The sequence below is a fragment of the Bos indicus x Bos taurus genome, chromosome 1 (genome assembly GCF_003369695.1).
Source record: "Bos indicus x Bos taurus breed Angus x Brahman F1 hybrid chromosome 1, Bos_hybrid_MaternalHap_v2.0, whole genome shotgun sequence".
Lineage (NCBI taxonomy): Eukaryota > Metazoa > Chordata > Mammalia > Artiodactyla > Bovidae > Bos > Bos indicus x Bos taurus.
The window spans coordinates 34,035,369-34,045,740 of NC_040076.1; the positions used below are offsets into that span (position 1 = coordinate 34,035,369).

Sequence of the window (10,372 nt, forward strand, 5' to 3'; positions counted from 1 at the left end):
ATTTGAGGCTGTTTATGTTTTATGTATGTTATTTGTAAATAGCATACTGTGGGATGTTATTTGATTTTCCATTTGGGTTTTCCATACTTTTGTTTAACCAACAAGTTTAGTCCTTTGATAACTGATATATTTTGACTTATTTCTTCAACTTACTTAGTGTTTAATCATTGCCCCACTTTTTAAGAACTTTATCCCTCTAATTTTATATAACAATTGAAAATGTTTCTTTTACCTTGGGACTCTTTCACTTTTTCAACTCTAATCTGTTTTTATAGATTATTCTGTTCATGATTTTACTTTCTGTTTTGTAATCCAATACATTTGATGTTATTATTATACAGATAACTTTTATTTAGATTTTTAAAAATTTAAAATATCTGGCTGGTTTAAATAACAAAAATTTGTTGTCTCACAGTTTTGGCGCTAGTGACAAAGAACCCACGTTCTAATGCAGGCGATATAAGAGACATGGGTTGGATCCCTGGGTCAGGAAGATGTACAGGAGGAAGGCACAGCAAACCACTCCAATATTCATGCCTGGAGAATCCCATGGACAGAGGAGTCTGGCAGGCTGTGGTCCATAGGGCTGCAAAAAGTCGACATGACTGAAATGACTTAGCATATGGTTTTGAAAGCAAGATATCCACAATCAAAGTGTCATTAGGGTTGTTAATAGCTCTTTCGTTTTGGGAGCTCTTAAAGGAAAGATCTGTTCTAACCTCTCTCCTTGGCTTTCAGATGGTGTCTTCATGTTCACATGGCACTTTTATTTCATTTTACCCAAACCACTTTTTTTATCACTGTACTTTCATACATCTTAGACCATTCTTCTGGAATAATATTTTTTTCCTTCCTGAAATATATACTTTAAATATTTCTATAGGGGAAAATTATTTGTGGATAACACTAACTGTTGTTTGTTAGATATAGCACTATTTTACTCATTATTAATATATAGTTTTGCTATGTAAGCAAATTTAGGTTGATGCCTATTTTCCCTTTCCATTCAATCTCTGTCTTCCATTAGTGTCAAAAAATCTGAAATTAATCTGTTGGTCTATCATTTCACTTTTAGTGCAACTTTTATATTCTCTCTTTTGTGTTTCTTTTTATCAATAGTCTCTTACAATTTTATCATAACTTACTTATATCGTTTCACATATATTATTGGTCCTATTTCTATGAATTTATCTCTGATTAGTTTTATTCAGTACTATTAAAACCTTAATATTATCACAAATTTTCCAAATGGAAAGGATTTTCCCTCAAGGAGGATGAGTCTTACTGATTCTAGGTAAAAGGAAATCTATGTGGCATTTAAAAATTCATTTATGCCTCTAGGACTTTTATAGTTTCTGGTCTTACGTTTAGATCTTTAATCCATTTTGAGTTTATTTTTGTGTATGGTGTTAGAAAGTGTTCTAGTTTCATTCTTTTACATCATATATGAAACGAGTCACCAGTCAAGGTTCAATGCACAATACTGGATGCTTGGGGCTGGTGCACTGGAACGACTCAGAGGGATGGTATGGGGAGGAAGGAGGGAGGAGGGTTCAGGATGGGGAATACGTGTATACCTGTGGTGGATTCATGTTGATATATGGCAAAACCAATACAATATTGTAAAGTTAAAAAATAAAATAAAATAAAATTCATTTATGTAAAATAATAAAAATCATTTTGGGGAGAACAAAGATGATTTTTATGTAAGAATGTATTTTTTTTTCTCCCTTATTTTTTTAAACTAAAAATTGTTGAACTCTCTCCAAAGTTTACATAGGTGCTAAGTCATCTTACATAGACAGCCAGGTAAAGGGAAAAAACATGTTAAAAAATGAAAAGAGATGCATCAATATATAATATTTGTTTTTCTTTTTCTGACTTACTTCACTCTGTGTGACAAACTGTAAGTTCATCCACATCACTACAAATGATCCAATTTCGTTCCTTTTATATGGTTGAGTAATATTCCAATTGTATGTATGTCAAGAACTTCATCCATTCATTGGTTGATGGGCATTCAGTTTGCTTCCACGTCCTAGCTTATGTAAACAGTGCTTCAGTGAACACTGGGATACATGTATCTTTTTGAACTATGGTTTTCTCAGGGTATATGCTCGGTAGTGGGATTGCTGATGAACCTATTTGCAGGGAAGTATGTAGAGAAAGGACTTGTGGACACAGTGGGAAAAGGGGAGGGTGGGAAGAATTGAGAGAGTAGCACTGACATATATACACTACCATGTGTAAAATGGCTAGCTAGTGGAGAGCTGTGGTGTATAGCAGGAGCTCAGTGCTCTGTGATGACCTAGAGGTGTGGTATGTGGGGGTAAGAGGGAGGTTCAAGAGGGGTAGGATATATGTATACATATAGCTGATTCACTTTGTTGTACAGTAGAAACTAATACAATATTGTAAAGCAATTATACTCCAATAGCAAAACAAATGAATGAAAAACAGCAACAACAAAGAGAGGTTCCTCTTTCTATGAGCATACACAGCGTTCTTCACTATTTTTGGCTTACTAAATCTAACTTGATTTTTTTTCTTCTCTTGGAAAAAAAGTTGTGATAACATGTTATATTGATGTTACAGGAATAAGTATTTTAAATATTAAAATATTCACAGATTTGTAGCTCAGATTTCATCTTGAAAATAACAGCATGCATGTGTACTCAGTCACTTCAGTCATGTCTGACTCTTTGTGACCCTATGGACTGTAGTCTGCCAGGCTCTTCCATCCATGTGATTCTTCAAGGAAGAATACTGGAGTAGGTTGCCATGACCTCTTCCAGGGGATTTTCCCAACCCAGGGATTGAACCTGCATATCCTGCATTGCAGGCGGATGCTTTGCTGAGCCAAGAATTTTAAATATTAAAATAGTTACAAATTTGAAGCTCAAATTTCATTTTGAAAATAATGTATCCATTTAAAATTATTATCCTAAAAATTCTAGTACCAGTTTGTTCATTCACTTATTTTACAAATATGTATTAAGCTAATAATGTAGGTCATTAATCTACCCCTCTTTTGAATTTTTCTTGACATCTAAGAAGAAATGAGCCAAAAATATAATGAGAATCACTTTAAGGTAGGGGAGGTAAGGAAATGATAGTTGTTGTTGTTTTTTAAGTATTATTTAAAAATGTATAATGGGGGAAATAGTTGTAAACCCATATATAATAGTGTACTACAGTTTTAAGCTCTCATTTACTTAGATTTTTTTCAGAAGCAAGAAGTATGATAAATATAATTCAATGCCATACTTGAAATATTGGTCCTATAGTTGTAAATTACTGCAACAAAGTTAACTGTTATCCACAGTCATTTTGGCTGCTGCTTAAGGTTCATGTCCTGCTGCATCCCTATTGTACTCAGTCTAGAAATAACTCAGCTTCCTACTGCAAATCCTTCATAATGAGGACAATTTAATCCTAAACTGCCATTGTAAGCTGTTCTTACAGGGAATTTGTTTCATTGATAATATTTTAGTTGATCTTCTTTAAAAGTAACACCTCATCTTTTGTGATATCTTTGCAATTTTTGAAGAATTACTCTAAGCAATGACTTTTAATCTATTTTTTCATTAAATTTATAAGCAATCATTGAATATGTTTCATACACCTACATATTAATGTATTTAAGTTAAATTTAATGACAAAATATATTAACTAGGCAGATAATGTAAAAAATATTTAATACATTTTAGTGTTTGTTTAGGACACCAGAGTTTAACTCAGAAATGAATGTATTTATTCTGCTAATGTTTAATGAAGGGATGTGGCTATAAATTAATAATAATCAAAATTAGTTTTGTTCATTATTTGTTTTAAAATAAGGGTCTGTAGGGCCAGAAAGTTAATTAAAAAAAAAATCCTATGCTTTCTTGAAGTTTACCATCTAAGTAACTAACACTAAATTAAGCAAATTTGAACTAGGCAAAGATATTTCATAGAAAAGAAACTCCTTGACTTAGTTAAATGGAAGGAACAAATTCTCATTTCCAAGTATACGTTTTGGAGTTAAGACAACTCAACTTGAAATGCCTTTAGGCCAATTTTCTCATCTTTTACAATTCCCACCTCTCTTCTCCCTAACTCCTCCTACTACCCCCAACGTTTTCTTGTGTTATGTGTTTATGATATTCCAAGCACAGTCCCTGGCACATACCTGAGCTACTTCCAAAGATTTAATTGACCTCCCCTGCCACACACATTTTTCTTTGAGATAAGAATAATTTAGAGACTGAGAAACAGAGTAGTGAGTTAACAATAGGTGAAACAGAATCAGTGTCACCCCGGGCTAATTTTACTTTGCTTCTATGTGGTGAGAAAATTGGGGATAATTACTTTTTATTATAATTTCTTTTCCTGTCTTCTTTCCAAAAATCAAGTCTTCAAGCAAATACTTGCATTCAAGTGAGAGAACTTCTAGAAGTTCAGGCCTATCATTTCACTCGGGCAGTGACACTTGACTTGGAATAACAGATCCACTAGAACCTGTGGATTCAATTGCTTCATATGATGAATTAGAGTAGTAAAACCTAAATCACAAGGTCATTAGGAGGATTAAATTAGAAAATATCTACAAAATGCCAAGCAAGCAATACAAGAGGTGCCAGCAATTATTAATGTATATTAATTAGATGTGGATAGATCATATTTATTTATAGAAGTGGTCTTGAAACTTTATCTTCATATTTTATGAACATATTTTAAAAGCCAAACCAGAATCATTCATTTTATTTCTAGAATTTTTACTCTTTGTAGAAGAAAACTACTAATAGAAGAGTTTCATTGAAATATACAAGATATACATATTTTATATATGAAATTCACAACACTATGCGTGATCCTTCCTTATGTAACATTTTTTTTTTTTTAATAAAATCAAATACCTTTATTTTTGCTCCCTTCGGCAGCACATAAGAAGTGGCAGTGACCTCAGCAGTAGGCCTGGTATCTTTGCCCTGTTGAGAAGCCAGAATCTCATCTCTACCATTCAGCTGTTTCCTCAGACCGCAAGTAGAAGAGGTAGTGGCCAACCCCAGTGCTGTAACCTGGAGGAGATCGGGGTCAACCTGGCAAGGTTGCTAGCTGCCTGATCTCTAGTCTGGGGCTGGAACTTCTGTTTGCCTGAGTAAAGGGACATCAGTCCTAGGATTTCTCCACATCGTGCCTTGCTTCTGCAATGGCCAGGATACCGGTCCTTGAGCTGTCCCCGCATGGTACCCTGGGGCAGGCCCACTGGCTCTTTTGGCTCAAGGATCCCAAGAAGCTATCCTTGGAGGCCCTTGAGGCAACACAGGAAGCATGGTGGTATTCAAGTTGTGGCTGACACACTCCGGCTCACATGCTCACACTGCCATCACAGAGGCTGAGTGAGCAGTCACCCAGGGCAGGGGATCCCAGCTCATTCTGTTCCCGTGGGACAAATGACTGGAAGGTAACAACACCTGAGTAAGCCAGTGCCTTCCTGTGTCCACACCCAGGAATACCTTCCAGTTGTCCAAGCAGCCATAGTTGTAATGATTCCTAAAAACTCTGCTCTTGGCCTGCAGCCACCGATGCTCCTTCTTGTTGATGTGCCTTTCGATGTTAGTCTCACCTTGATTGATGAGCACAGCCTGCCATACAGTTAGGGCACCCAGGGCAAGTGCCACAGAACTGCACAGGAACCAGAGGTAGACAAGACTCTTGTGAGTCACTCTTTCTTGGAAGGAGAAAATGGGTGGTGGGTCTGGTGGCAAGTCTCGATGGCAGCATAAGCCTCCTGGAAAAGGTCCCAGCTTCCATAGCTATTGTAGATGTTGCAGTGGTGTGTTCGGGCTGGCATGGGGTTAATGCACTTCTTAAAGATAGAGACTGTTGTCCTATCATTCCTTCCCTGGGGTGGGTATCCAGGTCGGGTGGTAATAGCCTAGTAGAAATGGAAGACTAGAATAGAAAATGAGAATCAGATTCCAGTGACTATAGAAGAAATGCCAGCAGAGCCAGGCCATGGAGTAGGTTTGGAGGATGAGAGGCAGGACACACATGTAGGTGATGGCCACAATGGAGCTGGTCAGCACAATCACCAGCAGCACGAACGCCACCCCATACCAGCGGATCATGTTGTCCACCAGCCAGTAGATAGGCTCAAAGGCAGCGTCCATGGCGGTGTCACTGCCCCCGAAGGAGTTGTAGAGCAGGGAGCAGAGGCAGACCTTGCCATAGCGCTGGCGCTGCATCAGGCCATGGAGCAGAGGTGGGCAGTGGCACCTGTAACCCAGGAGCAGACACAGGTGCAGGCAGAGGCAGGCAGGGCCCAGCCGCAGGCTCCTCTGGCCCTGCATGGCTCCTAGGAAAACACAGCAATGTGAGGGGCCAGCATGGTTCCTGTCCCTCCTTGCCCCACAAGTGGGCAGCTTAGAGGTAAAGACCTAAAGGTGAGGCCTACTGGGCCAGTCACCAGCTGTGGGAAATAGGGAGGCAGCTCCAAGCTCAAGCAGGGTCTCTGGAATTGTCTGTGTGGACAGACCACTGAATGGAGCCTGACCAATGTGCACAAAGCTATCCACATGGCCCTGTGGGCCTAGCCACAGTAGCAGAGGTGTCCAGGGTTTCCTGCCTGCCCTGTGCTGTGCTTAGTTACTCAGTCATGTCCGACTCTTTCAACCACAAGGACTGTAACCCGCCAAGCTCCTCTGTCCATAGGGATTCTCCAGGCAAGAATACTGGAGTAGGTTGCCATGCTCTCCTCCAGGGAATCTTCCCAATCCAGGAATCGAACCCAGGCCTCCTGGATCATGGAAGTACTTAATAAATACTTGTTGAATGAACATACTGGAGGGATGAAGTGGAAAGGCTGGTCCATCTGTCCCATTTGGTCTCTATCTTGAAGTATCTTAGAGATACAAGTTAAATCCTATCCCTAAGGATGAATTTCCAAATCTGTGAAATGGGCGAGTTGGCTGGGCTGACCTTCCAGCTCCATGCCTCAGGGCTGCCTAGAGGGTGCGCTCAGTCCGGTTTGAGGGCGTGGCTGTGCAGAGCAGGAACTCCAGCTCACAAGACCCGGGAACAGGGCCCAACCCATAGCCTACCACCCATAGGGCCAGCCTGCAGACCCGGACCCACTGCCCGCCCATCTCTGTAACATGTTTTATCATATGACTATTTGTGTTGGTTCAGACAGTAAAGAATCTGCCTGCAGTGCGGGAGACCTGGGTTCAATCCCTGGGTTGGGAAGATGTCCTGAAGGAGGGCATGGCAATGCACTCCAATATTCTTGACTAGAGAATCCATGGACAGAGGAACCTGGTGGGCAACAGTCCATGGGGTCGTAAAGAGTTGGACATGATTGAGTGACTAAGCACAGCACACATCCATGTTTGAAGATGTATTAGTAGTTTTATAATTTGTATTAACTAGGAACTGCATAGTGATAAGGGCTAATGCTTATTGAATGCTTGCTATGATTATTCAAAATGCTCTATATGTACTCTGTAATTTAATTTAAATGATAATCCTATATATAGAGATATAGAGGAAAAGAAACTAAAACAAATTTAAATTGCACATTATCAAGAGCTATAAAATAGAGGTAAGAAGACAAAAGTAAATGGTAGACTTTAGAATCAGTAGCCCTTTATAATACTGTTTGCAAAGACGGGTACAATAAAGGACAGAAATGGTATGGACCTAACAGAAGCAGAAGATATTAAGAAGAGGTGGCAAGAATACACAGAAGAACTTTACAAAAAAGATATTAATGACCCAGATAACCATGATGGTATGATCACACACCTAGAGCCAGGCATCCTGGCATGTGAACTCAAGAGGGCCTTAGGAAACGTCACTACAAACAAAGCTAGTGGAGGTAATGGAATTCCAGTTGAGCTATTTCAAATCCTAAAAAGTGATTCTGTAAAAGTGTTGCACCCAACAGCGAATTTGGAAAACTCAGCAGTGGCCACAGGACTGGAAAAGGTCAGTTTTCATTCCAATCCCAAAGAAAGGTAATGCCAAGGAATGCTCAAGCTACTGCACAATTGCACACATCTCACACACTAGTCAGGTAATGCTCAAAGTTCTCCAAGCCAGGCTTCAACAGAACGTGAACCATGAACTTCCAGATGTTCAAGCTGGACTAAGAAAAAGCAGAGGAACCAGATTTCAAATTGCTGACATCTGTTGGAACATCAAAAATGCAAGAGAGTTCCAGAAAACATCTGCTTTTGCTTTATTGACTATGTCAAAGCTTTTGATTGTGTGGATCACAATAAACTGTGGAAAATTCGTAGAGAGATGGGAATATCAAACCACCTGACTTGCCTCCTGAGAAATCTGTATGCAGGTCAAGAAGCAACAGTTAGAACTGGACATGGAACAACAGACAGGTTCAAAATCGGGAAAGGAGTATGTCAAGGCTGTATACTGTCACCCTGCTTATTTAACTTATATGCAGAGTACATCAAGAGAAAGCGCTTATGGCAGAAAGCAAAGGACTAAAGAGCCTCTTGATGAAAGTGAAAGAGGAGAGTAAAAAAGAGTTGTGTCGTACTCTTTGTGATACCAAGGACTGAAGAGCACCAGGCTTCCCTGTAAACTAACTTTCAGAGCTTGCTCAAACTCATGTCCATCGAGTCAGTGATGCCATCCAACCATCTCATCCTCTGTCATGCCCTTCTCCTGCCTGATCTTTCCCAGCATCAGGGTCTTTTCAAATGAGTTAGTTCTTTGCATCAAGTGGACAGAGTATTGGAGTTTCAGCTTCAGCATCAGTCCTTCCAATGAATATTCAGGACTGATTTCCTTTAGGATGGACTAGTTGGATCTCTTTGCAGTCCAAGGGATTCCCAAGAGTCTTCTCCAACACCACAGTTCACCACCCCCTACCCCCGGCCCAAAATAGTCTCTCACTGTTTCCATCATTTCTCCATCTATTTGCCATGAAGTGATAAGAACGGATGCCATGATCTTAGTTTTCTGAATATTGAATTTTAAGTCAACTTTTTCACTCTCCTCTTTCACTTTCATCAAGAGCTCTTTAGTTCTTTGCTTTCTGCCATAAGGATGATGTCATCTGCATATCTGAGGTTATCGATTTTTCTCCTGGCAATCTTGATTCCAGCTTATGCTTCATTAAGCCCAGCATTTTTCATGATGTACTCTGCATATAAGTTAAATAAACAGGGTGGCAATATACAGCCTTGACATACTCCTTTCCCGATTTGGGACTAGTCTGTTGTTTCATGTTCAGTTTTAACTAACTGTTGCTTCTTGATCTGCAAACAGGTTTCCCTCCTCTTCAGTGTTTCAGAAGAGTTTGAAAAGGATTGGTATTAACTTTCCTTTGAATGTTTGGTATTATTATTACCTGTAAAGCATATGGCACTGAACTTTTTTTTTTTTTTTTATTGAGAGGTTTTTGAGTACTGATTCACTATACCTACTCAAAATCAGTCTGTGAATAAGATTTTCTGTTTTGTGTTGATTCAGTCTTGTTAAATTATAGGTTTCTAAGAATTCATTTATTCTATGTTATCAAATTTTGCTATCTAATGGTTCATTGTTGTTTTTCAGTTGTTCAGTTGTGTCTGACTCTTTGTGATCCCATGGACTGCACCAAGCCAGACTTTCTTTTCCTTCTCTAGCTCCTAGAGTTTACTCAAACTCATGTCCATTGGGTCAATGATGCCATCTAGCCATCTCATCCTCTATCACCCCCTTCTCCTCCTTTCCTTAATCTTCTCCAACATCAGGATCTTTCCCACTGAATTGGCTCTTTGCATCAAGTGGCTAAAGTATTGGAGCTTCAGCATCAGTCCTTCCAATGAATATTCAGAGTGTATTTCCTTTAGGATTGACTGGTTTGATCTCTTTGCTGTCCACGGGATTCTCCATGCACAACAGTTTGAAAGTATCAGTTCTTTGGTGCTCAGCCTTCTTTATGGTCCAACTCTTGCATCTGTACATGATTATTGGAAAAAACATAGCTTTGATTATACAGACCTTTGTTGGCAAATTGATGTCTCTGTTTTTTTAATAAGCTCTCTAGGTTGCTCATAGCTTCCCTTCCAAGACCAGACATCTTTTAATTTCATGTTACAATCACTGTATGCAGTGATTTTGGAGCCCAAGAAAAGTAAATCTGTCACTGCTTACACTTCCTCTGCTATTTTTCATGAAGTGATGGGACCAGATGCCATGATTTTGTTTTTTGAATGCTGAGTTTCAAGCCAGCTTTTTCACTCCTCTCTTTCATCCCTATCAAGAGGTTCTTTAGTTCCTCTTTGCTACCTGCCATTAGAGTGGTATCATCACATATCTGAGTTATATATATATATATATATATATATATATATTTCCCCATAGAAATCTTGATTCT

At 39.1% G+C, this 10,372-nt stretch overlaps 1 pseudogene; it reads right to left on the minus strand.

Annotated features, from left to right (window-relative positions):
* Positions 1-5,357: 5,357 nt before the first annotated feature.
* Positions 5,358-6,335, minus strand: LOC113898550 (annotated as a pseudogene).
* Positions 6,336-10,372: the final 4,037 nt, after the last annotated feature.